We start from the raw sequence: 26,072 nt of genomic DNA, 5'->3' as shown, positions 1-26,072 counted from the left end.
CTTCAACATGCAGTACGGAACGTAAAAGCTAACGTACGCAACACGGCGTCTGAATGAATTCGTCTTTGTCGGTATGTACCACATTGTAAATTCATGGTCACGTGTCTCTCTCCAGGCAGGAAGCTGAAAACGCCGTGACGGTTGCGCAACCAAAAGAGAGGAAAACACGATGTCATCGGACTTGGCATGCAAACTCACATAAGTTTACGAAGTATATATGCAGCCAGCCATTTCTTCGCTTGATAATCAAATTTTAACTGGTACACTACAGTGCACAGTTAATACGCTAGTTTGTATTTAGCTAGAAGATTATCCCCAGATTTAGCTCGGAATGACAGTTGTGTAAATAAAGCCTAACGCTTACGCCGCGAACTGGCCGTTTCAGTGTTCATTTTCTTCCAATTTTCACGTCATGTATAATTTCATTCATACCACAAATTCAGACAATTGTGTAAAAAGTCCTGTGCTTCATTGTGGGCTGGGAATTTCCACCGAAAATGTGAGCGAACCGGAATTTAAGCTGACTTTGTGCGACTCGAAGGGTCGCACATTACACATTTCTGCGATTTACTCCGTTCCGTTTGTGGCAATGTATCGCAACTTCTGGAGAGTGTAACTTGGCGCCGCGTTGACGGATTAGCCTTATCTTTGCACAGGTTGTAGTTAGTGACTGTTTCTACAAAACCATGTCTCAGAATTCCGATAATGTTCCGAAAACAAAAGATATCGTGACAAACGTGGACAAAAGCCGTTAATTTATTCAGAATCCACCACTTCTCACTTTCGAGGCTAATTGTGCAAAAACAAAGCGGAGTATCAAAAATCCAAGACACAGTTTTTTCACACCTTACCCTGCTATCGATTGCAGTAAACGGCTCACCAATTGCCATCACCCTCTCGTACTTACACTTTTTTAAGTGAAAAAACTCAAAAACACACATTTTTGAGCAAAACAAACACACGCAAACAGGTTTTGAAATATTCTCACAATTTTATAATCTTCAACTGTCGACCTACCCAAACATATACTACATGTTGGGTTAAAGATTCATTTTAATGGTGAAAAATCAGGTTAAAGAAATGTACCCCTCCCAGCTTATAATGGACGAAAGCAAAATTTGCACAACAAGGCGGAGCCGAGTACATGATGGAGCGCAAAGTTTGCTTGATGAGTCAATTGTGGGAGGACGGGGATATATTAATGCTGTTATTTTATAGTTTTTGAGATGTCACTGACTTTGAAGATGTACAAAACATCTTTGATAGCAATGATGGATGATTGGATACATTATCAGTACGTATCTGAGGGTATGAGGTCACAAAATTCACTGGTATTGACAAAGCTATAATAATATTACACCTCAACTACAGTACTGATCTCGTGATTGGATGCAACTCCGCAACGTGACATTCCAAAAAACTGTGATATAACGTGGTTTGAATTGCTATTGCCCTCTTGCCGGCAAGCCGTCCGAACGCCATTGGTAGCGCACATACGCACAGTACAAATACTGTATTTTGTGATGATTTCAAATTGTCGGTGCAATAAAGTTAACAACACATGCCCTCAGGCTGGTGCTCTTGACCAAAATATTGATTATACTCTTGGTAGAAACAACAGTGATCCGGAGCGATCCACGCAAGAGATCTACGCCTATTCCTGGTCATCCCATAGAGCATTTCCTTGGTCGTGTCAAACTCTGTAGGTATATGTACAGTAAACAACCAAATTATGAGATTTTATGTTGTACAACGTATTGGCGTACAGGACTGGTATATATCAATGAAACTCAAAATGAATGTTGTATTTCATAATTCGGCCACGAAAATATTTGTCAGGGTGAAACCTTAATTGAGTTTATTAGAATTATGAACGTTCACTGTGCGCAATGCACCACGGAACCTTATAAGAACTTTCAGGCCGATCTGGGACTAGTATACCTAAGGGAGCCGTCATTATTTACGGCCTGGGGATCGTAAGCCTGTGAGGGAGTAACTCAAAAATTGAAAACTTCAAGGGGGTTGCTCAAAATGTGGAGAGGAAGAAGGGGGTTACTCAATTTTTTAAGCAAAATAAATTGAAACACCTCTCAAATTGCACCATGGTTGCACCCATCAATTTCTCAAAATTTTCGATGCGAGAGGGGGACACCCCTCCCGTGCTCTTCCCTTAGGGCGTTCTAACAGTTTTACTAGTTAAAAACAAATTAAAAAACACCTTTGAGGCTTTCAAATTGCACCAGGCTGCACCATTGAACAAATCAATTTCTCAAAGTTTTCCACGCAAGATCGTGAATATCCCCTCTGACACTTCCCCCTCAGCCTCGCACATGTTATTCCCCTTTTACTTTCAAACTCTGCCCAGTCATATATCCTAGTGAAAACCTAGTCATGATACCATCCAAATTAAACAGTACTATGTGGTTAGATACTGGTTATAGCGTGAGCTTTAATATCTATATTTCGTTGTCACTTTGAATTTCATTTAGTTTGTTTCACCTTTTTCAACCGTCATTAGATAACCGACAATAACGAAATAATAAGCAGGGTACATCAGGATTTGAAAGGTCTTTACTATCGCTCTATTTTTGTAAATTTTACAAGTACGTGTATTGGTATTAGCTCTTCTAAGGGGGGGGGGGGGTCAGTCAAAATTTCTGAGTTAGAGAGGGGGGTTACTCAAATTCATCATGGTTTGCAAGGGGTACTCGAAATTTCGGAGTTTCCGATGAAATTACTCCAACCCACCCCCCCCCACCCCCGCCAGACCGTAAATAATGACGGCTACCTAACAGTCGCATGGTCGAGTTACACGAGGCACCTCGGTAGGCAACGCGACGAGCAACGCGGTAGGCAATTCGAGTTGCCCGTGGAGTTGCCTCGTTTGTATGATATCGTCGCGTCGTCCGATGAGGTCAGGCGACGCCGCGTGGAAAACCGACACGTTGGTTTTTCAGGCGACAAGTCAATCATCATCATCATCATCATCATCGTCGTCATCATCGTCATCATCTTCATCATTATTTTATTGCCATATTTAATATTCAAGAAATATAATACAATTCAAATTCCGCAGAATACATTGACAATAAGAAGCTACGAATATAGTCTTGTGCTAGTCGAGCCTAGCCTGTTAACTTTAATATATGTACATTGTATTGAAAAGGTATTGATGTATATATATTGATACATGTAATTTTGTGAAGAGAAGATGGTAACTGTGACAGTAAAAAATCCCACAAAGTTAGATGATTACAGCTAGAATTCGTTTTACCTTCGTACATGTACTTAAGCACATTAACATAGAGCAAGACATTCTCATAAAAGATAGCTTTTGTGAACTTACACATAGAAGTTTGATTTTTAACAAAATTCAACAATATGTTCTATATTTTTGCACCTGTGTAAGATATTGAAGAATGACCTGCAGATGTATACATGTGCGGCATACGCATTTAATAGTGTGCTAAAATTGCGTAATGGCTGTAGGGCCCCTATGCATGCGTAATTTCACTTCCGCACTCGATGGATGGAATGAAAACTGACTACAAAATACGATGAGCCGTTCAATAAATCTACACTACCAATTCGGATTGTACGATGTACATGTAACATTATTTAATGTAAACAAGTTCGACGAACAACTTGAACAACTGGGCTGTGTTTCAAACATGCTGAAACGTAACAGCGAAGGGTATACATGCGGCCGTCAAAACACATCGGGCAACCCAAAGGTTAGAGGTATTGCAGCTAATTCAGGCACTAGCAGTGTTCGAAATGTAAACATTTATATTTATACATCAAAACGTAACTATGGATATTCAGTCTTGCACTGCTCTTGGTAGCCTGGGTGTGGTTGTGGATGGAATTGTTTTGGTAACCGGTGCATTATCATCACGGCTCACGGCTTCACTTTGGCGCTGATCCCCTGTTGTTGTATCGCCGACAACAGGACAATACGTCGTGGATTCCGACATGGGTTCAATTTCACTGCGCTTCTCCGTGTTCTCCATGTTGGGTTGCCCAGAAGTGTCTTTCGATTGATCCTCTGAATCATTTTTTCACGGACTCTTTGATCAAATTTGGGGACAGCGAGAAGCGATCATCATGAACGGTTGGCATTTCTGTCAGTCACTCACTTTGCGTCACATGTTTCAGAAACTATCGCTCGCCTGAAAATTAGCAACGTATACGTAGTTCATAGGCACAGTTGACATGATAACGTGCCTTTTAACTACGATACCGATGTTTTAGACAACGCCCAGAGAATCCGAAACTTTCCACACAAATGAGTGATTGACAGAAACGTTGCAACAAATTTAATGTCAAGCGGGCACTAATATCCTCTGGTTGTCACAAGAGCTCAGTCACAGGGAGTGCTTTCGGAAACATTTTACTGTTTTCCTTTGCGAATAGAAAACGCATAACAATGAAAGAAATGCGTAGAGAGAGAGTCAATTCCAATGCGTGAATACGCATTTTTTGTGCATGTAAACGCGAACACTCTTGATAATATGAAAATAATATGATAAGTAGTAAGGAACATTTTGATGGAGCAAATCAAACATAAAAGTACAGATTTAGCAACTTGCAGAGCTTATGAACATCCTGAATACGTAGATTTTGGATCAAAGGTGAAGATGGCTCTCTAAATTCAGAGAATATTATACTGCGCATACACATTTTCTGAGCGATATGAATTGGATTTAGATACGATGAAAATGTATTCCCCCATACTTCTAAGCCATATGTTACATGGGTTGAATAATGATATATAGTGCAAAATGAGAATACTTTGTGGTACAGCGTGTCTTAATTTAAATAATATTCCGGCCTTCTTTCTTATCATCGCGTTTACCTTTGTAATGTGTTGTTTCCATGTAAAGTGCTTATTAATAATTACCCCCGACAAATGATGCTTGGTGAATCTGAACTAGAGGTTGATTTTTCACACACAGATAACCATGTAAATACACCGCTCTACGTTTTTGATGGAAAATACATAGTTTGTCTCATTTATGTTTAAGGTGAGCCTATTAGCGTCAAACCAACGTGTTACATTTCTCAAAAGATTTTCTACTGGTGAAAGATCAAAATAGTGCCATTAGAATATGTATGAAAAAGGGTTGAGTCTGCAAATAGACGAAAGTCGAAGTAATCGCATGAATAGGAAGATCATTAATGTAAAGAAAAAAGAGTGTAGGACCAAGTATTGATCCCTGTCTCCACATGCGACAGGTAATTGTCATGAACTGAATTAATACAATCTACAGACACATGTTGATATCTCTGATAGTAAAGGATTTCCCCTTTCACACCATAATATAGGACCTTTACTAAGAGGATTTCATTGTCAATGGTATCAAAATCCTTCGAAAAATCTGGGAAGATTCTTATTGTACTATTTTCCTGGTCAATTTGTGATGTCAGGTGCCTCAGTAAATTTATAAGAGACAACTCTGCACTATGGTTCTTACGAAAACCATACTGATGCTTATAACAAGTCATGATTGTTAGAATAATTTCAAGCCGATTATTGACAGTCTTGTCCAAATTTTGCTAATAAGAGGTAACGCTGAAATAGGGAATATTTTGCAGGAATCTCTTTGGACCTTTTTAAAGATGGGTACTACTCTATCAACTTTAAGAGCATCTGAAAATTTACATTTGCAAAAGAAAAATTGAAAATATGACAAAATGGAGCTGCAATATGTTCGGCTGCATTGACTAAAAGCTTCGCAGAAATGTTGTCATACCAAGCATGGTGTGGGATCGCCTATTGGTATAACCAATATAGTCAATGGGCCATCACAGTCTATTGTCTCCCAAATACCATCTTCCCATCACTATGTTTTCCAGTGAGCTAGGATATTCGGTTATCATAATATGCTTGTTTGTCATTAATCTGGCGGTGGGTATGAGTGTTGGTCCTCTTGCCATGACACTGCAATAGCTAAAATCTGACATCTCCGAAAATACCATGACACTAAAGGTATATGTATTTGTTGGTATTTGAAGCTGGCAAGTTAATTGCTATCGCAATATAGGTCATTGAAGGTCATGGTCATACCTACTTAGGGTCGTTGCCAAGGCAGTGCCCTGTCGAAAAAAACTTTTTAGGGAAAAGGAGGAAAAGCTTTATGGCTTATATCATATACCTTTGGAATGAAAATGCACAAAACACAGTCTAATTATCTACAAAATTAGGCCATCTATGCAATGCTTGAGCAATACAGCGCTGTAATTTTTCAAAGTCAAAGTGCAATTTAAACCTGCAGAAATTGATATTTAAAGTCACTTTCCACAGGTAGAGCAGCACTCTTTACATAGCATGTTTAAGCCTGTATTACGCTATATTGAACTTTGCCGGAACACAACTCCCCCGATATACGAACACACAATATTATCAGAAAGCTGAGTATCTGACCTTATTTCTCAGTGCAGTTGCAAGCTGAAACTCCTGAATGAGGTTTTGATCTCCGATAACTTTATGACATGGTCATGTTTCTTTTCAAAGATGAATCTAGGCTCTTTCCATGTAAGTCCTTAGTTTTATTTTCGGAGATATTATCACTACCAAAGTGTGATTTATCATTCTTCTGTGGCAGCAGAGAGGTTACCAAAACAAACTACATGGCCGTAGCCTGCAAGGGGTTGGGACGAAGGGGGACAGCTGCCCCGCCCCCTCTTGAATTTTGTAAGCAGGCAAATTTTTCGAATACACAGAGATGCTTATAAAACACTTATATTTTCCGGGGCGATTCCCAGCACGCGTGCTTTGGATTGATGAATTTATACTAATCTCCAGTGTCGCTGTACCTACACTGACTCGTCGCTGCAATTTCTATTGTTTCTATGGTTTATTGAACGCTTGGTTAACTGAGTAAAGTGTTTCACCTAAATAAAGTATGTTGTCATTTACACGTTAGTCACTTCGGGTCACGTGTTCATAACAACTTTGGCAAACCCAAAATGTCCAAGTTACTTTGTAATTATTTAAAAAATCACTCTGTGCATGTTACTATGTCATTATTGTGATTTACTGACTGATACGCATAGGCCAGGACGGGATTTAATCGATATAGCTGTCGGACATTTCTGTCAAAACTATAAATGGTACCCCTCCCGGACAATAATTAAATCGGCTTCATATCAGACATTATTTGTGCAGTTTCTTTTCCTTCACTATGGCCCGGGACGGGGGGCAGTATTGCATTAATAATAATTGTTAGAAAATCATAATTAACACTTTATTTGTATATGTACCGGCATTAAAATCGGGACGGTGGGGGTCATTAATTTAGGGCAAGGCCACTATTTTTCATGCAAAAGATTGGGGAAGGTCTCACTATTTTCCACGAAACCAGAGTTGTGCCTCGTGTAACACGGTGCAAAAGTTATACATCAAATATCTGTCCCCATTCTTATTCCATTCGAATAAACTCGAGTATAACCAAAACCCTTTGTAATATGCCAAGGTGGATCTGTAAGCCGCGAATGAGATCTGCAGACTGGTCAAGCCAAATATACTGACGTCTTCGAAGTCACCATGACCGAGAGGACAGACTGACAAAAATGAGATTGCGACTGTGACTGACGAAATCCTGCTACAGTGATATGACGGATCACGTTATTACACAGGCATAAAAAATCACCACAGATGACGCCCCGACGAAACAAATTGTAGTCCACGATTAAGGACGAGAAACACTAAGCGTTGAATTACTTTAAGACGCAATTCTAAACTTAAAGATCATGCCACGATAAAAAAGCGAGCTGTAACACATGAAAAGAAGAGACAAGTACATGAGCAATGAGGTATTTCAGTGTTTCAGTGTCGCTGAGAGGAAACGGCCCCCTTTCACACTAAGAATCTCTGATAAATAATTACCTAGAAACGCATATGAACCATTTAATATTCGAAAGCTTATATATTAACCAAACCAACTGCGCTTATGTTGTATCAAGTGCTTACTCAAGTATCATGTTACGGAAAATTTAAATAACCTTTAAAAATCCTTTGTGACAATGCAAAAAAATTGTACACCAAATTTCAAAACTATCAGACAAGTACTTTTAGGAAACATTTTTTGACCAAAAATGACAAAAAGTGCCCCCAAACTCTAAATTGTAGATTACGTTATAATTTGAATATCTCACATTTTGCCCATCCCTTTGAACCTGTATACCAAATACAAAAGCTGTCAGACAAGTGATTTTGGTGAAAATTTTTTTTACCAAAATTGACAAAATTTACCTTAAAGGGACATTAGCTGTAACTTTTGACTAATTTTCACTACTCTGTTTCAATGTATCAACTACAGAATTTTACTATAATCCGATCATCATGACCAATACTCGGTGTCCTGGTTGCCAACACGGCTTGTATATGTGAAATGACCATTGCTATTGTTGATAAATGAATTGTAATCCGGATCTAGCTGAATACACAATTTAAACAATAACAATGCAGATATCGGTTATACTCATATAGGGTATATTTATGAGCTAAATATTAGGAATTTCCCCATGGTTTAGGGATTCAAACCAGAAACTGCAGATGATACACAGAACAAACAAAATTTAAAAAATGACCAAAGTTACAGCTAATGAGTCGTTAAAGTCTAATGTGGTGTTCCGTATACTTTCATATATGTATATATACAAGAACGTATATCGAGTATATTTTACCCAGTGAAAGTACGATGAGGTAGGTAGAATACTACTACAGGATTTCCCTTTTTCTACGTTATTTGCATATATTTGATACTGACATGTTCATGTCAACAAATTCACATCTCCACCCTCGCGTGCACCTGTACACCAAGTAATAAGATGGTAGGTGATGTGGTTTTGGAGTTTTTGATGTAGATGCACACACATCCGCACATACTATAATACATACATACATACATACATACATACATACATACATACATACATACAGTAATATAGTTCAAAGTAAGACCTTGCAAGAAAAGTTGTATTTAACTAAGGACTAAAGGAAAAAAGAGATACTTCAAGAGGATTTACACTCTGCAATTGATTGAAGAAAGCATACTTTGAGATAAGTCATACAAGTAGAATTTTTTCAAACTTGCTCTTCTTACTCAGCTCGCTCTTGTGCTGACAAATAAAGGGCAAGCACTGCTGATATTTCAGGCGAAATTTCCTACGTTCACAAAGTATCATGTTGAGTACTTTTCAATTGTTGAGTGCAGCATCGATTGCTTGCACAATAAGAACCAGTGCTAAATTCAACCATCGTGAATTCAGTATTAATTGTGATTGTTGGCCATGATTTTCAGTAATTTTGTTCAGTGTTTCAAGTTTGGATTTCTATTTCCTACTGCACTATGAAAAACCTATTCTTTAGTATCCCAACACAGCGACCATATTAGTAATAACCTTTTTTTATTGTTGTCAAATTCAAGTCCACATTTCAATTCAATTTGTAGTGATACCAGTGCTGATTGTACACACTGTGTCGTGAAGACAAATTCTCCGGATTTCATTATCTTGAGGGAATTGAAAAAGACACAGTGACTGTATTTGTTACAAGGAATAAAAATGCTAAAAATAGTCCAAAGTTCATGATATCAGGGTTTTTTATTTAAGTAATTACACGTACAGATGAACAAGTTGTTAAATACATTTGCTTTACTTGAAAAAATCCAAAAGTGACAGAATTAACCATGCTGTTCACACGATTTGCTGAATGAGGAAAAACAGACACTCAATTGATGAATCAAAGTAGACTTATGTGGTCACTATGTTCAATGGGCATGCATTTGAAAGATATGGTGTGGTGCACATCTTGAAAGGTATGACTGTGATCTGAAAAGTCATGCACATGACATCTTCTTGAGCAAATCCTGAAATATGGCATATTGTGCTCCACAAACCATACTTAGTACTTTAATACTAGTAGTATACGGTGAATATTTTAATTTGAGTAATTATTGATTTTGGCGGAAAAAATGATAATCCATTAAAGATACAAATGGACAGTTACATAGCAGGCTCAGCACTCAAAACTGTACGTATAGTACTATTTACTACAGTATGATGAGAGTACATGTGAAATGCAAGGTTACCTCGATGTTGGAGACACTTTTGACAAGTGGATAGGGTAATGAACTCACTATCTGAGGATGGTGAGTTCGAGACCCGGTTCAAGAGCGGGTAGGTCCAGAGTAAATGACTCACTGTTGGAGAACGGTGAGTTCAAGTCTATAACACAGTGTTGTGCTCATCCTGTAATTGGGCTAACGCCCGTTGGATGATAGACTGATAAAAAAAGGTGAAACAATTCTGGACATATAGCCCAAAGAATGGATATTCAAATGACCAAATAATCAACAAGCACCGCTCGACATGAGACAAGTGTTAATGCATCTTTATGTCATAGCAGACCATATATGAACTGATCACATGTTTCATTACATATTGCAGTTTTGCGTAAATTTAATCTTTTGCCACATGTTTGCAACTTCATTGAAAGTTTTTTATGATCAACATCATGAATAATATTCACCACATATTAATTCTAAAGGTCATTAAGTATACAAATGTATAATTAGCTGAAATATACTGTCTTGGACTTCTCTCATTGTATCATCACTTTATATGGCAAGTGTAATTGCCTTTGGTCAAGTCCTTTATGTTCCGTATGCCAAACTGTGAATGCTCATTAGATATGCAAATTAGATGACATAAAAATGCGAAATGACTTTCAATATTGTTTTAACCGGGTATTATCAATGTACATAGCATGTTTCACCTACTTTGATCAAGTAATCCTGGTAACTATCCATAATTAGGAAAGTTCATTAAGTGTGCAAATTAGGAATTGGTTGAAGTAAAATTGCTAAAAGACTTTTAATATTATTTTATCATAGTATCTTCAATGTACATAGCAAGTTTCATCAACTTTGGTTGAGTCAATAAAGATATAGATCATTAATTAGGAAAGTTCATTAAAGATACAAATTAGGAATTGGCTGATTTAAAATGTTTAACAACTTGCAATAATGTTGTATCACAGTATCTTTAATGTAGATAGCAAGTTTTGTAAACTTCGGGGGTCAATTCAGATAAATATCCCTATTTGGAAAGTTCATTAAACATGCAAATTAGGTATTGTGAAGTAAAAATGCTTAATGACTTTGAATATTGTTGAATCATAGTGTTTTCAGCGTATTTAGTAAGTTTCATCAACTTTGGTCAAGTCAATCAAGATATATATCCCTAATTAGACAAGTGACCTAGCGGCCGATATAGCTCCGCTGTATTTATGTAGAGAATAACTATTTTTGACACATGTTGATGAAGAAGGTGGAAATCTTTGATAGCTCATTTCAGTGGCCATAGCTGCTAAAATACACAATTGAAAATTTTATCATACTTTGAATATATCACATCAGATCATCCCTAGGAACATGCCAACCAAAGCTATCTGATATGAGTAGTTTTTTGAAAATAAAATTTTTGACCAACAATTGCCCCCAAAAGAAAGATTGCAGATTTCATCATAATTTCAACAAATATCATTGAGTTCATCTATAGGAACCTGTATACCAAATTTCACAGCTATCAGATGAGTAGTTTTGGAAATACACATTTTTTGACCAAAATGGCAAAATTGCCCCAAAAATACAAATTACAGATTTCATCAGAAATTCAATACGTATTACTTAGTTCATCTATAGAAACCTGTATACCAAATTTCAAAACTATCAGACCATTACTTTTTGAGAAATACATTTTTTGACCAAAAATGGCAAAAATTGCCTTAAAAATGCAAATTTGCATATTTCTGCACAAATTGAACAAATCTGAAATAGATCATCTCAAGGGACATATGTACCAAACATCAAAGCTATCTGATTGGTAGTTTTGTAGAAGGAGATTCTTAAAGATTTTTTTTACCAAAAATGACAAAAATTGCCTTAAAAATACAAATATGCATATTTCACCACGATTCGAAGAAATCTGACTGAAGTCACCCTAAGTAAACTGTATATCAAATTTCAAAGCAATCGGACAGGTGGTTCCAGAGAAGAAGATTTTTTACCAAAAACACCAAAAAATGCCCCAAAAATACAAATATGCAAATTTCACCACGATTTGAAGAAACTTAAGTGAGGTCACCCCAAATAAACTGCATATAAAATTTCAAAGCAATTGGAATTGCGGTTTCAGAGGAGGAGGCAATTGTTGACGGACGACGACGGACAATGACGGAAAATCAACCTATTTGACAAGCTCCGCTTGACTGACAGCGGAACTAAAAAGTTGATTAAACATGCAATTAGGAATTGCCATGAAGTAAAAATGCTTGATAACTTTCAATAATGTTATATAGTATCTTCTATATACATTGCAAGTTTTGTTAACTTTTGTAGAGTCAATCCATATAACTATATATACCTAATGAGGACAATTCATTAAATATGCAAATTGGCTATAATCTTTCATGTAACCCCTTACTATCATTCAGAGCTGATATATCCTTGTGTGATCAACATTTGTAGCAAATCTAATCAAATTGTGTACAGTCATTCTCAATGTATATCAGTTATTTTAATCATTAATTATGCAAATTAGCAAAAAAGTATGCAAGCCACACCCACCAAAAAATAATCAGTCTTGCCATTTGCTAACTAAATTTATGTACCAGATTTGATTCTAATCTAATGAGCCGTTTTTGAGATATACGGCCAACAGATGGATAAATAGACACACAGATATCGCTGCGACATAAGCTAATGTATTAACACATGAGCTAAAATGATGCATTTAAATTTGACTATCCTTAGGCTTGGTTCACATATAACGGTTAGTGGGGGCTGGAGGAATCGCGATTAAAATTTTATTTTTTCTGATCCACCCCCCCCCACCCCCCCAAAAAAAAATTTCGTAGAGCCACATATTTATTAGGTATGCACTCAAAGAAAAAAAAAACATGTATTTGGCAGTTCTGCTCAAAGATGTACAACACTGCTTGTTATTAGCAATTTGTAGAGCCATATTCCTAAGGCAAGTTCTCTAATATTTAACCACATCAGTGGACTTTTTTGATGTATCAGTCCAAGTCAACTTTAGCTAAATCCAACTCTGGCCATGCCAATGGCACCTGCTGAAGAACACACAAAATGACGATCATGAGAGTATGCAAATTGTGAATTTCTGCATACATTATATGCTTAAAGGTTTTACGAAATTGACAATACTGTAGGTAAAAATATTCTATCAAATAAACGTTTAAATCTCTGAAACATTTGGTGTAACAATGGTAAATTTGGTAAAATCAAACCAATTAGTCACATTTTTCATATAAATTAGTCTTTACTGAACAAAGTTTTACTTTAATTTGTGTTTATTATTTTACTATGAGAATGTGAAAATTTAGAAAATTTAGCATGGTAACCCCCATCTTTTTTCTTTAATATTTGATTATTCTCATATGCCAGAACTCAAAACTCCCTGATAACTTTCAAGTCTCCTACTCTTCCATGTGCTGCTTTCTGGCCTGATCTTATGTACAAGTATGTTTCCCTGCCATGAGCGTCACATGACCCAAACTCTCCTTCAGCTATTTCATAGTCAGAGCTATCTCTGTCACTGCTGGTATGCAGTGACAGTCACACTGTCCATAGGCAGCAGCAGCAGGGCAGGAGCAGTATTAACTTTGATAATTCTGACAATAATTTTGTTCAGTTTATACAACTGCATTCTTGCTCTTTTTCCTACAGCATATTGCAATTCGAACTGTCAAGTATTCAGCTTGCGAACACAGTCTGTGAATATGTATCCTGCATTTGTATCACAGACAAATGACTTTACTCTGGAGTCTATAATTCAATTACCACCAAATATTCACATATGCAGGCTTTTGATGACAAACTGAATATTGTGTGTTTCAGCATACTGTAGGGAGACAGCCATAGAAATATTGAAAAAATTATCAACAGGTGCTAACAGGTGCAGCAGTGCTCCGATACTAATTGGCCTACTTGTTTGTTTTTTATGAAAATACATACATGTACAGTGTACATCTTTTCAAGACAAAAATAGTGAAATGCGACAAAATGCTTCTAGATCTTGTTTAATTATTGCTAACATTAGAACAATTGGATGACATTAAAATGTTATTCAATTTTCATGAATTACCCACCAAACCTTGGAATTGTAAAAAAGGGAAGCAAAATATTTTTATATCCCCCTTCAGGCAGAGCAAAATTTTCAAGTCCCCCCTCTACTACCCTAAAAATTTTCGACTCCCCCTCATTTTTGTGAACGCAGCCATACACTGCAATGGAAAATGTTCAAATACCATCTTTCTATGCAACTGATTTACTTGTAATAACGACAGGAGCCTAGATGTTTGTCAGTGATGTCAACATAGTTTGCTTAACTCACATAGATAACTAAGCCGTATATATGGTGTATTTGTAGACATCTGTCTCTCATTAGCAAACAATCAAGCAAATTATTTTAAACAAAAAAATAAAAACATTAATTGCACCTACAGGGTATAATTTCAATGAAAAGTATGTCATTATTGAAATAAGAATGTGACGGACATAAGAAGATTTACAGGAAGATTAGTAGAGGTATAATAGCTCACTCATAATAATTTTGATATTTATAGTGTGGTGAGAGTCAACTGCACCTGCTTGCCACTAATTATGCTGAAGTGCTTTCAGCTTTCTAAACAGTCTGGATAGCCTGAACTGAAATTCACTTTTTCACAGTAACAATGTTGACAATATACATACAGGCTGTGTTTAACAGATAAATACAAACATTTTGACATACTTTAGCCAACAGAGCAGGTGATAAACAGAACAAAATTTCCAGAAAAAATGAAATCTTGGAGCTGCATACTCTCGAATATCATTTAGCTTGAAACAGGTTTCTAATATTTTGTCACTCAAAAAATCCCTTTGGCTCAAAGTTGGTAGTCAGCGAAGATTTTTTGACCAAAAACAGGAAAAACCGACCCAAAATAAAAATATGCAAAATCACTGCAATTTGACAAACCTGACATGTCACCCCTAGCAACCTGCACATCAAATTTCAAACTTGTGCAACAAACTCTTTTTAGAGATTTTTTTACCAAAAATGGGAATTGTCCCAGACTTACAAATTCCACAATTGTTCGAACAAACTTGTTACCTCCAGCAAACCACATACCAAATTTCAGACCAATAGCACAAATGATTTCAGAGGCGAAGATTTTTTGACAAAAAACCAACGAAATTGCTGGAAAATACAAATATCCAAAATTTGAACTTCAGTTATCCTTAAGAACCTGCAACTGAACTAGCAGTTACTGAAAAGAAGATGAATGTTGATGGAACACAGAGGATGGAGGACTGAGGACAATCCACTTATCTGAATAAAGCTCTGTGTCATTGGCAGCAGGCTAAAATCTCACTTATGAAGCAGTCTGTAAGAAGTGTTGTGCTTCAGGAGCAAAATTAGTGTGAAAGGAAGATATTGTATAGCACTGATTCTCGGTTCTCACTACATGAAAGATGAAACACACATGCAAAGAAAATATCTGTAAAGGCATTTTTCCATCAAAAGTCACAATACTCAACATCGTCAAACTCTAAGATGATGTTGAACTTGTTCACCCATAATGCAACTAACATTATGACACCCCCTGAAAAAGAACTCACAAAAGATGATACAGTTCAAATTGGTAAATAGGTGCTTTAATTGAAATATATAGAGACCTCTTGCATGTGATAAAAAGAAATATGTTTGAATGAAATCTTATTTGAAATTCACAATGTTTGTGCTTGCAATTCAGTGAGAAGACTCAAAATCACCAACAAAGTTGCTGTTTTTCTGTATTGCCCTTTGCATGATAAAAAGTGAAACTGATAGCAGGCCATCACATTGACATTTCAGATCTTATCACATTTGAAGAAAATTACTGGACATACGTGGGTCATGGTGCACTTTCCTCAGTTCACACCTGCCAAAGTAATATTTCCAGACATAAAAATAATAATGGCTGGCAAATTTTGATAATATCAGAAAGAAAGTAACATTGCATATATGTATGCTCAAATACATTGTCCTTGTGTCTAGGGATTAAAAAGCTATTTAAGTTTGTGAGAATTACATCATCATATCAATTTTACTCCTTTGTACATGTATGTATCATTTATATGAAGATGCAGTCCACATGGGGTTGGACTAATCATACCAGTGTGATAATTAATATGATCCTGCATTTGCATTGCCTGGGAGTAGTCTATGTGAAATTGTAGTCTCCTGTAAATGTTTGCTTTCCTAATGCTATGGTTCAGCTTTTAACATGCCATTTCAGTTATTTCCAGTCCCTGTTGTACAAAACTTTTCCCTGTACTAGGTAATTTTCAGCTTCAGACTTTGTCACTGTGACAAAAATGCCTGTCAATGGCTTCTTCCGCAGCCTCAGTCAGTGGTACTTTTCATCCATGAATGTAGCATGCTTCCTTCCTATGGAAAGGTAAGAAATGAGAAATTGAACAATTTAAAAATTAGAGACATGAGGACACTGAACATGCTCAGGATGTCAGTTTGTTTCATCCTCTTTCTCCCAGGTGGTATTTATTTCTATGGTTTGTCTATGGAGCCTGGTAGAAAGATGATTATATGGATTCAAGATACTGCCATGCATCAAAATTAGTGTTGTTCAATGATAGCCTACACTTGAGTATTAGCCCCTCACATTGTCTAATATTCTATCTACCCCATGATAATTCCTTCCCAAGCCCTCCCAAGTAAAATCCATGGCATGACTCTTACAAAGGAACCAGTTTTAAAGATCCCATTCAAAGCAAACAATCACACAGATATACCTTGTTAAAGCGAAGAAATCTGTGGTACTGTCTCAGATTTTGAAGCACTGGGGTTGAATGGAGGGAGATCACTTGCTTAACTGACATAGTTTCTATGGAATTTAACTTGAATAATGCAATACAGTATAGATAAAAGCTACATTTAGCATCCACTACATCCTAACTGAAAGGCCACTTTGAGACTGGTTTGATTAGCTGTAATACATAAACTACACATTTGTGTAGACATCACAAAAACACACATCATTAGACAGTCTAATTTAAGTTTAAAACAGTACAATACACCTGTAAAAATATTTTGTTTTTGTACCAACTTAACTATCTTTTCTTCTCCCTTGAAATGTCAAGTTTTCACCTCATCAAAGTGCACTGTGAATTTTGGTGTGGACTAAAATTAATTTGCTAACAATCACAATTTAATATATGATGTATGCTGTCTTCACAAGTTGAACACTGGACATGCAACGTGCTTTTCGCAACAGAAGAAGACAGTACAGTTGGTACAATTGAGAACAAAATTAATAATAAAATCATCAAAACTTACAGCTACTGTTCTGAGAGAACAAACACAGTGTCTGAGAGTTGTTCTGAATAGATAGGTTGCAGTCAACTAGGCTTGTATAGTTTGTTTTGAAAAATGGTCAATATAAAAATGGTTTCACTGAATTTCCCTGGATACCACAGAATCTGGTTTTGATAATATGAATATATGCAACCTACATGTATTTATACGCATATCTAATGGAACTCGGATGTGACAGGATCAGACTCAGAGATGGTGGAGATCTTTCACAAAAGCAGTTTATACCTCACTTAAAAAGGGAAGAAAGGACAGGATAAAGGTCAAGAAGAGGTATTACTGCAGAAAACTTGGGAAGGAGAATAAAATTCCAGAGTTTAATATCACCATTACTTCAACGTCAGTGCCACATCCAAGCTGCCATGAGTGAGAGGAACAAAGAAACCCTATCGATGATCATTCATCCCTCACAGTACTGTAGATTTCCCATAATTCATTGCGATTTGTATCCTCGGAGATACTTGAGTGAAGTCTACTATGTCTCCCATGTGTAGACAAATTCACAGACTATCTATCAAAATTTTGAAAACGTACTTTTATGCACACCATTCTTCTCAATTCTCATTTTAAATAATTTGGAAAATTATGCATAATTGAGAGAGGAGATAGCATTTTTGTGAAATTTGCCAGAGATTGTCCTCAGCCGTACAGAATAATGTGATGGAAGTAGGGAGACTAGTTGCACCTGTTTTATGAAACAAAAGGATATTGATTTTTGCAATGAAAATGACAAAAGAAGTTTGCATGCTAAGATTTCTGAGAGAATGACTCCTTCAGTTTGTCATAACTTGCTACCTAAAAAGTATGGCATTTGTAGTACCCGCAGAATGTGACATTTATGGTTGTTTAGTGGTTATTTTCAAAATTTCACTGAAATATCTAAACATACTTTTACTAGATATTATTTAAAAATTATTCTGATGCTGCACACTAGTACTTACATGCAGAACTGAAAAAGTTTTTAGAAATGTTACCTTCAAGGATACAAATCAAAGAGTATTGTGGGTAATTTATTGTACTGTGTCCCTCTAGTGTGCATAAATGAGGTCTATATCTAGAAACATACTGACTTGCTGTAGGTCCTAATGACTGCAAGTTGCCAAAATAATTTCCCCTTAACTTAAGAATTAAAGGAAATTATTTAATTTCAGGTAACTCACAACTTAACAGGCAAACACATGTACATGTACTGTGTTGTCCTTACAACCACTCAGTACACTGGCAAGGCGTCAGTATATCATTAACAATTCACTGACCAGTTTTATATGGCTTCTCTTTCCCATTTTCAGAAGAACATGGTGCTTTCTTTTCCTTTGCATCTTTTCCCTTGAAGCAAAGCAAAAAATAGCATACACCATGTATAAATCATTTAGCAAAACTAAATATTTTTACCTGCAGTCATGTAACTCAATATCCATCTTAGAAATGCAGAATATTGTCTGTATTTGACATTGCAGAAGAAGAGATAACTTATGAGCACTACTCAATCATGACTTGGGAACACCTGCCAGACAGTATCACTTTCCCACCTGCAGAGTCAGTAAAAAGCAGTATTGAGCCATAACTATATGTATTTTCAACCACTTGGCTTTATATGTTGTAACAGCTTTAGTCTGAAAATCATGTGTACAGTATCTCTGTCTTCAGGGACCTTCAAATCTTCAAGTCTATGTTAAAATGCAATGTATGGGACATGTTTTGCTTCACAAGTTTTACTACCTTTTAGGTAAAAAAAAACAATTAAGAAGGAGAATATTCCCAAATCATGATAGAGGAAAAAGAAGGCTAAAAATGAGAAGCTTTTAAAAACAAAGTAACTTTCATTCTCATATTTTCAAATGACTGAACGGGAGACTTGATCTACTTACAATGCCAAATATCCTTCAGTTAAAACACTCTAGACTTTAATGAAGCCTGATCTTCCAGTCTATCAATTTCATGTTCTGTGAGCACCATGCCCCCAAGAAATTTGCAAGATGCAAGAACAAGAGCATGTGCAGCATTCTGAGACAGTTGATGAATCCCAGGCACCGGGAAAAAGTTTATTTACCAAACATGCACACGCTATCATGTTTGCAATTTTTCTTGGCAATTGATAGTTTCAGGTACATGTATATGGCACGTACAGCCCCTGATATTTTAGGAGGGAGGTTGATGCAGTTGGTCTATATTAATAAATTGATGATGAGAAACCAACTTCATTTTTGGCCTAAAAGATTGAAAAGCAAACAAAGTGATACTTTGGAATGAAATTTATGTATAGTATACATGTAGTTCATCATGTGAGTGTTTGATTTTGATCTTGTTTATCTTTTTTGAAGTGATCGGATTGGTTGATATGCAAATGAGCCAATGGTTATTTGAGTCCACAACTGCAGAAGTGCCTTTGCTCAACTACGACAAAACAAGGAAGTAACAACAACAAATGCATAAAATGGTCATATTTATTCCTATATGTACACACATACTGTTGCCCAGTATTTGTACCATGATAACATGACTTCTAGGTGCATGATACATCTGAGTCTATCTGGCATATATTTATACTGCATTAGGAAAATTATTCAGAACTTACAATATCACTTTTATGATCGACATCCTTGGGACAGAAATTCATGACAGCGACCTCAGGACTGGGACCCATTATAGTGTCCTAGGATAGGTATCCATGGCAACATCTTCACCCAACTCCTATAGCTTTAAAAGAACAAATCACATACACACCGAAGTGAGTTCAAAATGAAAGCTTGTGACTCTAAGTCTTTATCACCACTTCTACAACCTTGGCACTTTTTCCCCCCATGATTCAAAATAAATCAAGTTGATGAAGCCCTAAACTGCAACTTCTGTCACTAATTTAGCTACTGGACCCCATTAAAAGAGTATAAAATTGTATTTTATAATCACAGTTCTCCACAGGCCCATTAAATGTGGCAGCGTGCTGGAATTACCCACTTACATGTAACAAAACAAAAACATGTAACAAAATACTGTATAAGACATGTAAGGCCACTTTGGGATGTGACTCTTCTTTCAACTCTGTATTTTTAAACCTTTCAGTATTTATCATTGTCAATACTCTTACGAAGTGTTTCAACTTCAAAGGACATTTTTTCTGGACAACTGACCGGTTTTATGCTTCATGTAACTTCACTTGATACACAGTGAAGTTCCATGTAGTATTCTCGATTGCTTTTTGAGAGTGTATTTATCATGTGATCATCATGTCTACTGTGTAGAGTGACATATTGAGGAAAGTTGTGACAGGTACTTAAATTTTATGCAAATAGTATGCTAATATTGTTATGCTAAAATGTGGAAATGAGGCAGCACAATTTTCAATCCAATCGTGGAGACCATTGATGTTGCAATTTGCAAGATTTATTATATTACTATGTAAACAGAATTGCTATTCCCCAATATGTCAGAGAATTTGCCACCTTGATGTTAAGAAGTGGACGGTTTCATTTGATTTGTGAATACAAGCTTTGGGGAGGGCAGAATTTGAGAAAAAAAAGGATCGGAGTGTCTCCTTGAATCTCATGCATACCAATCAACCCCCGACCCATTGCTCATAATCACTGAAGTCTCCCTTAGTTTAGTTTGGTACAAGAAACATAGCTTTTGATTGTTATTGGGAATTGAAACATGCCATGAGCGTTAACACACTGAAATCTTGAAAATGTATTGATAGTACAGCATGCCAGGAAATAAAGATTGTTCATGCTTCCATGTAGATTTATTCTCAGCAAAGTCAGACACGCATCTGAATTAAATTCTGAGTGAATCGCAAACCATAAGACATGGGAACTTGGTACATGATTATGGAATGTGAAACATAAATTAGGCTTACCCCTTCAGCATTGCTGACTTTCTGATTAATTTTTTCCCAAAGGATATGCTCGTGAACTTTATATTTATAAGCCAAGACTTAGTTTCAAACTCCCAAGAACACTATAATATTAACACATAATCTAAGTATTCTTACTTCACTTGATGATGTAATATAATAAAATTTCTTTCACCCACGCCCATAGAAAAACTTCAAATATATGTAGACAAAGAGGAAATATATAGGGGAAAGAGCATTCCTTAAGATACAACAATTATTGAATGTTTGGACTGGCCTAGGTATTCTAAGCTGGATTTGAATGCACATGTAGGCAATGTGACGCCAATGGTAAAGGCTTACATTCACTGGGAAAGGGCTAAACGAAGGGTCATAGCGAAGGACCAAGGGACAACTGAACAAAAGAAGAGTGAGCTCTGTCTCAAAATATCTCCAGATTTCCTTTGGAAGCAGATGTCTGACATGGCCCAGACGCGCACGGTTTGCGCTTCCACTGAAAGATTAGAGATATTTGGAGACAGAGCTCATAATGTTAGCTGCAGTAGGACTGAGTCCCGGGCTCGGAGTAAGTCACCTCGACACCTGTCCGTTTCGACCCCAACACTCTCTTGTCGCTAATTGTGCTCACCTCTACCTTGTCATATCTTTCTTGTTTCATGACGTTTTACTGAATATATCATGCATCTTTCCTGGGAAAATTGGCTTCTGAACAAACAATTTAGCTGTTTCGATACACAAATGCAGAGCTCAGACACTTTTACGACCAAGCGCAGCGCGCAGACAGCTGTTCGTAGAGTTTGGTGACTTTGATAGACCCGGCCCTAGCCCTGTGTACAATGCTGTGTGTCCCCAGAGTTATACGGACCGGGGAGGCCGTATAAGGCCGGGAACAAACAGCGTCGTACGCTGGGCTAGGACTGCGACCGGCCGTCTGCCAGTTGCGAGCTCGGCCAGTGCCCGCGCCGACCAACTCGGCCAGTGGGAGAGGTCGGCCACTTACATTTATATGATTGGGTACATTTTCTCTTCACATTCAACAGTGATGTTATGATGTTATTTTGTTGAACATTCAGTAAACAACGAAAAGACGTTCCACTCTGACAAACACATTGGTGGCCCTCAGCCTTTCAGCAGATCGCGGGTAGGGCGTACGATCGAAAGGTACAAATTGGCAGTTAAACATTGCTGCGAATTCGTAGCCTTTGCCACTCGGGTAGCTTGGTCATTCCCAAAAGAACATGCCAAGGACTGGCAGGGCTCGTTTTCGCAGCAAGCAGTAACAATGACTTAATCGTTGATCGTTGGATGAATAACGTTTTATGCTATGGTTTTTATGGTAGTAAATCGTAGAGTTTTTTAATGGAAAGCAAAACACGATGTACCACATACACTGCGCAGCCGATTTTCATCCTGTAGCTAGCGTGAAGCGAGGTAACCTCCATGGGGAAGGAAGTTTGCAAACATCGCGCTCTTGAATGACATTGACATCGCTTTCACATTATAATTTTAGCGAGACCTAGTAAATAGAAGAACACTGTAGTCTCATCATATAACCATACTCCTAATGGCCGAACTCGCAACTGGCCGACCTCTTTTTTATTCGGCCCGGCCTGGCCCTGCATCAAGAATTACATAGCGGCCGCCGTGGTATGCACAACGGCGGCCGCTGTGTTAACCACACACTGTGCCCTGAATACCGTGCTGTGTGTTCCCGGCGTCCCACGTATACAATGTATCTGTCGAGCCCATTCAGGTGCGTTCCAGACGTTACAAGATTCAACTAAAGTCTTTCAAAGTGCTATTAGCATCGACAACTCTGAGGACATAATTTCGAGATGATAATGATACAAGTTTCATTCATACCGAAGTGGTCGAGACGGTCAGAGGCCTAGGGTCGAGTGACTTGTAGAAGCCGCTGCAGCTCACAAGTCACCCGCGACAAAAATGGGGAAAGGTTATAGCTTCATAACAGCCGCATAGTGTCATATAGGAATACAAAGCAGTGGGCACTTACCACTATATCCTTCTCTAACTTGAACGAAAACCAGGAACGTAGTTAGTGTTCGGTAGACGTACCACGTCTCTCCGGGACCGTGGCTGTACAGTCGATCCCGCTGGCTGAAGTTGTTTGCACTAGTTACTCACACATGGCAGACATAACCATACGAGCTCAGAATGTAGTGCGTGCCGTGTTGCGCTTGATTGACACGTTAAAGGTTGCTAGTTTGGTGTAATTGTTTGACATTTAGCAATTACTATATTTTTAAACAATTGCTAAGTAGATGAAAATAGATGAAACTTTGAAATTATGGTCCGCTACCTCCGCTACCCTTCGCTACCCAAAATCTCATTTGCATAAATGAATCGTGCCTCATATTATGCAATAATTGTTTGCGTAGTGCTTAAATTATTCGATAAAGTTACCGAATAAGCCATTCACGGTCTGGCTGGTATTTTGCGAACAGGCATCAATACACACAACCGACGTATAGTAGGTGTTATACATGTCTGTAGTGGCTGGTTCCCTCAGCCGCCCAGCGCTGTGCAAACTAGAATGTTATTCTGATAATGTCTCTGATATACAGGGAAATAACCAATAAATTTTGCGTAGCGGTCATACGTCTCTTCCAAAGTTTACCCTCGTTTTTCTAAATGCTTTGCCAACGGCTATATAAATATTTTAAGTGCGACTAATCTTCATGACGATAAACGTGACAAAACGATGAACGGTTAATGATTTATGCTTCATTAACGCACCGATGTAATTGAATGTTGTTGAATATAAAACGTAATGATTTTATTTCTCGAGACTTCGCTTGGTCTCCAGTTTTGTATCATGTCTAACGGTCCTTAAAGACACGGAACTTACAGGTAGAAAGATGTTTAATCGGTCATCATAGCTTTATTCGTCATACCCACAGACAGTTAAGCGGGAGATGATTTACCGCTGTGCTGATGGTAGGTGATCATATGACCAAATGACCTCTTCCGAATATCATCAGCATGGATCAAAAAAAGAGATGATCTCGCAGTAGCAGCGAGACCTCACTGTGTTCTCATTAAAAGCCGACAGCATATGACACAAGAAAGCTGTTAATGCATCATGAAAGCTGAGCAAGGTCTTGCAAATGGGGTTTGTGCAGAAGTGTTTTCGCCGTTACGGTAGGTGGCTACAAGGCTAAAAGCAGTACAAACATTAAAAGTGCCTAGCGTCTTGTTGCTGGGTCGTCTACTCGCCCTATCTCTCGTCTGTGTAAAAGACACGCCAGACAAAGCGTTAGATTACAATAACCTACACAGTGACGTCAAATGTGTCAAATAAGTAGTTCACCATATGTGTAATGCTAGGGGCACGCAAGGTTGTGAGGGTAGAGAAATGTACGTATTCAGCTGCTATATATTTAGACAAGGGCTCCCATAACATTACATACAAGGAAGCGTCATCGGTCAGATCATGATCTTTAAGGATCCAAGTACAAGCTCATTTGACAATGGTGGATGTATTACTGCGAGCGCCATTTAGTAGAGCCAATGACCCTTTTTAGGTTAAATATGCATATCATCCTATTAAATTTATATAATGCTGGTGGACCGTTCACAACGTAGGCGTCGGAAGCGGTTCACAGCAACACCACCACTCAATCTTTCACATTTGACATTTTAGAATTGCCCGACACCAGCTGAAAGACTGCACTATCAAGATGTAGTGACTGATTCTAACAAGCAAACAGGCATACTTACCTGCTTGTGTTCAACTCGACACTTTCTCTCCTTGTAGGGAATCCAACTTTCTACGAGCGAACTAGACCGGACGGACCTTAAGCACGTAGGTCGATCGCCGTTTATATGGCTGGTTTTCAGAAGGCTGGTACTGCAGATCACGTGGATGAAAACAGCGTTGACTTATGTACCCGTATATATTACGCGCTCGGTTCATAAAATGATAGGGTTCCGTAAATGCATAGCAGTAGATCGTGAAGGGGTAGCCATTGTTGATATACTGCGACTGTGTAGTGGAAAATTGTTGGCGGTCAAATTTTCGTTCTTTTCGTGTAGTAGTAAGGCTAATTCATTGGAAAAGAGATTTTTTTAACAAGTTATTGTATAGTGTAGAACTACCTAAAATGAAATAATCTGCAATATACAATGTAATCGTGACTGATTTTTACCCTCGTAATTTTGGTGAATTTCCAGTACTGTGTGAAAACTGCTTTGCAGTAGCATATTCACGCGCACGGTTATGGAACTTCAAACTGAATGTTTACATAGTTTTACCGAAAGTACATACGATCGGTCGTACAATTCAAAATTGTCACCTGCCATCGAAGAAGTGTATTGAGGACAGTTTCCCCAAGTTTATCCACTGGACATGTGACCTAACTCTATCCTTCGAATTATATCTAGTTATGCCTAATCGTACATGTAAAGGGATAATTGTCCTATATAGGGAAGGAGCCAGAATCAGAAGGTGATAAAAATGCCAATGGTTTCCCGATTGCTATAAACATCTTCAAACAACATGTCAAAAAAAATCCTTAACCTTAAATATCAAAAATCTTATTTGTTGCTGGAAAGAACTCATCTTTTTCTGACAGGTTTCATTATGCCAATCTGAAATTACAACCTGAAATTACAGTCTTAGAAAATTTAAGTTGAAAAATTAAAAATTATTACACATATTTTTGAATATTTCTAACACTAGACACAACTTGCCTACCTGGTTCTAAATGCCATGAATTGACTGAATATACACTAAAGCAAGCATTGATCTCTGTGT

At 37.4% G+C, this 26,072-nt stretch overlaps 1 protein-coding gene and 1 long non-coding RNA gene across 2 annotated transcripts in view; both read right to left on the bottom strand.

Annotated features, from left to right (window-relative positions):
• The window catches only part of LOC139147320 (steroid 17-alpha-hydroxylase/17,20 lyase-like), an 80,415-nt gene extending 55,240 nt beyond the window's left edge, over positions 1-25,175 (bottom strand). The window contains exon 1 of the mRNA XM_070718375.1: positions 25,037-25,175. The gene's annotated coding sequence lies outside the window, so the exon portion shown is untranslated. The remainder of the gene's footprint in view (positions 1-25,036) is intronic.
• Positions 15,707-18,828, bottom strand: LOC139147316 (uncharacterized). The gene is made up of 2 exons (XR_011555703.1): positions 18,702-18,828; positions 15,707-16,503 (listed from the first exon to the last, which is right to left on the bottom strand). It is a non-coding gene; the product is annotated as an uncharacterized lncRNA (long non-coding RNA).
• Positions 25,176-26,072: the final 897 nt, after the last annotated feature.

The sequence above is a fragment of the Ptychodera flava genome, chromosome 13 (genome assembly GCF_041260155.1).
Source record: "Ptychodera flava strain L36383 chromosome 13, AS_Pfla_20210202, whole genome shotgun sequence".
In the NCBI taxonomy this organism is placed as follows: domain Eukaryota; kingdom Metazoa; phylum Hemichordata; class Enteropneusta; family Ptychoderidae; genus Ptychodera; species Ptychodera flava.
This window is presented reverse-complemented; position numbering and strand designations above follow the sequence as displayed.